Here is a 3,593-nt window from a genome sequence, read left to right on the forward strand (position 1 = left end):
ACAGTGCGCTCTTTTATAATTCGTACAACGTTACTCTGGCCATTTTTTGTTCTGATGGCTTTGGGAATATTTGCAGAACATTTTGTAAATATTCTTGAATCAATTTGCAGTTTTGGAATCAATAAACTAACCCAAGATACTGGACGGAAAACTACACTTACTACATTTGAGAAACTTAGTTTACAAAATTTTAATAAACGCATGTCTCTCACGCAAGTTTGTACACCCCTACACCATCGCAAACAATTGTTTATTAGTTATGTAACGAATTTTATTTACTCCAGTTATTGTTATTGTTTGTATTTCATTGTTTTCACCTTTCTTCCTGTCACCTTGTAATTTCACTGTTTTCTTTCGTTGGTACCACTTTATTTAATATATTGTTTTACCCACGCATATTGCTTTTAAGTCTCGCACTTCACTTATTTTCACCACACTATTTTATTACCTTCGTCTCCCCTCCCTTTCCTATTATTTAACGCTCCGCTTATTTTTGTATGCCCCGGATGTGCCGGCGTCGCGTTGGTAACACCTCTAGTACAGTATTGTGTGTGAGCAATCGGGATCTTGGCCAGTAACGTTTCGTATTGTTTTTAATCGTCTTAATTTAACACGACGTCCAATAAGTTAAATCAGCCTGGGTTACTTTGGCTTTGTGGTGAGCCGTTAATGCAGGGTTCTTGGCAGTATCAGAATTAGGGAGGCAGTTTTGTGAAAAGTACCGAATTAGGTAGAAGGGTTAATTGGGGAATAATATCGCCACCCAAAAACACCTAACCGCTTAATTGCAAAGCTGCCGAAATAATTCCGTAACAACTTGGCGAGCACGCCAGGACCCTGTCACCACACCCGGCTGGTTTTACAGGGAAGACTCCCTACGTGTATTTTGTTTTATGATATTTTAAAGGTTGGTTTTTCTTAAAAATGGCTTTTAATGTTTTAATGCAACCTCCGCCTTTACGGTCGGGAGATGACCTAGGACCGTATTTTAATGTATTTGAGTCACATTGTACGAGCGTCGAGGCCTCAGAAGAAATGAAACCACACATGTTCCTGGCAAGCGTTGACAACGACTTGAAATGGACAATACAAGAAAAGACGCAAACTTGTTCGAGGTTTCCTACAAGGACCTCAAAGAACGCGCATTGCGCCAAAGGGCTACTGGTCAACACGCAGAGCGTCAACGCGCCGAGCTGGTAAGGCGCGTGCAATTACCTGGCGAATCCGCACGTGAATTCGTTTACGCCCTACAGACACTGCTGGGCGATGGTGCCTACAGAAACTCCGCTGACGCTGCCCTTAAAAATGAGGTTCTGTACGCTACCTTACTGCAAGGCTTGCAAGACCGGCGCCTCGCGGACACTATCCCGAATACCATCAAATATGAGCGATCATTCAGAGCCGCAGCTCAACTCGTTGTCAATACACAAACACCGAGCTTTGTCCAAGTCGCTGCGGTAAACACAAAAGCATCAGAGGTGGGATTAGTGCTAAAAAAGTTAGAAGACATGGAGAAACGTTCCAAGAAAAAGAAGCACAACTCGAGGACACCTTATCGAAGTCAAAGCTCAATTGGATGCCATAAAGCGCAAACGACCACAGTACAACAACGTGCGAACACGGACTTGCTATGGTTGCGGTGGACGACTGCCCGCACACGGGTATGCGCGCAAGGGACGTCAACACGAGACGTCAAAACATACCACGTACGCCTTCGTTTTCCAGATTGATTCCTCGCGCACCGGAGATAAAATGTCACTACGACCAAAAACGTATAGCTCGAGATGCACCAAAATGTTTGGCGCCAAAGTCGGTGCAAAAATCCGCTACACCCGCCGCGCCGTTGCGGTTTGTCAACTTATTGGTCGGCCAGACGAGGATCTGTGCGTTGTTGGACACCGGCTCCAGTGTCTGCTTGATTAATACCCTAAAGTGGCATTCCTTAAGCGCCGAGCAGCACGACCAGGTAAACAGGTGCTCAAAGAAGAACTTAGTCGGGGCCGACGGACAGCAATTGGCGGTAAAAGGCTGCGTCGAGCTTCCCCTCCGAGTGGGAGGATTGATGACTCACGCGAGTTTTTACATTCTAGACAATCTTACGCACGACCTTATTCTAGGATTAGATTTCCTCCAGTCAAACAAATGCCAGATCTGCTACGAAGCCAACGTGCTAACAACAGGGGATGCAAGCGTGCTACTCTCGCATTCTCCGGTGCCGTTGCCACAACCTTCCGAGGTGTACGTCGTCGACGATGTCACCATCCCCGCGTTTACCGAGGTATGTGTAACAGCAAACTTTTGCCAAAAGCCGCACACCAGGGAAACCCCTTTTCTAACTGAGAAGATAGACGGGTTTGTGGAAAAAAATGGGTTGTTGACGGCTAAGAGTATGACGATGGCGCAGAGTAACACTGTTGGGGTCTATGGCGCGAATTTGGGGGACGAAGCGGTATAAATACCAAGCGGGTCAAGGATCGCCCAGGCATCGCCTGTTTAGGTTATGCCTTTGGCAATGTCGAATGTCCAATGTCTGGCGCATGTGTGGTAGTCGATGGATCGTCGGCGAAATGTAAACACCCGGATTGTTTTGGCGGCTGCGCAGAAATTTGTTCGGTGTCGCCACACAAAACAGCGGATTACGGTGACCCGTTTAAGTGCATTATAGAGCAAGCTCAGATCGGAAACCACCTAACTGAAGAACAAAGAGAAGAGCTGTTTGCCTTTCTTCGCGCCAACCAGGACGCCTTCTCAACATCTGACGTTGACCTGGGACGCACGGACGTGGTGCGTCACGTGATCGACACAGGAAATAACGCTCCAGTGCGACAGCCACCCCGCCGCATGCCCCACAACAACAAGGCGAAAGTGGAAGAGATTTTGGCAGAAATGGACAAACAAGGACTGATTCGGCCGTCTAAATCGCCGTGGAGCAGTCCGATCGTGTTGGTTCGGAAGAAATCCGGTGAGACTCGTTTTTGTGTCGATTATCGCAAGCTAAACGAGCTAACTAAAAAGAACAGATATCCGATCCCCCGGATAGATGACAGCCTAGACCAAATGTCGAACGCGGCGTATTTTTCTACGCTAGACCTGAAATCTGGCTCTTTGGCAGGTCGCTATCAATGCCCCTTCGCAAGAGAAAACTGCGTTTACCAGTCACGTCGGCCTGTTTGAATTTAACGTAATGCCTATGGGTCTATGTAATTCGGCAGCGACCTTTCAACGCTTAATGCGCATGGTATAAAGCGGAATCGAGTGGCGGGGTGCCTTAGCGTATCTGGATGACATTATTGTTTACTCCAATACTTTCGAGCAACACTTAAATCGACTAGCTGACGTTCTAGAGAGAATTCAAGCCGCGAGGCTGTTAAAGCCGTCTAAGTGTTCGCTTTTCAAAGAGGAGGTGGCTTTTTTAGGTCACGTATTGTCGAATGACGGAATACGATGCGACCCCAACAAAGTACAGTCGGTTTCCCACACCGCGTAATGTGAAGGAGATCCGGCAGTTTTTAGGCCTAACATCTTACTATCGCAAATTTATTCGTGACTATGCAAAGATCGCAGGTCCCTTCCACAGGCAAACTTCAAACCTT

At 46.9% G+C, this 3,593-nt stretch overlaps 1 pseudogene; it reads left to right on the forward strand.

Moving 5' to 3' along the window:
• The first annotated feature begins 924 nt into the window (after nt 1-924).
• LOC145895942 (uncharacterized) lies at nt 925-3,174 on the forward strand (annotated as a pseudogene).
• The last annotated feature ends 419 nt before the right edge of the window (nt 3,175-3,593 follow it).

This window comes from Ascidia mentula, chromosome 3 (assembly GCF_947561715.1).
Source record: "Ascidia mentula chromosome 3, kaAscMent1.1, whole genome shotgun sequence".
NCBI classification, from domain to species: domain Eukaryota; kingdom Metazoa; phylum Chordata; class Ascidiacea; order Phlebobranchia; family Ascidiidae; genus Ascidia; species Ascidia mentula.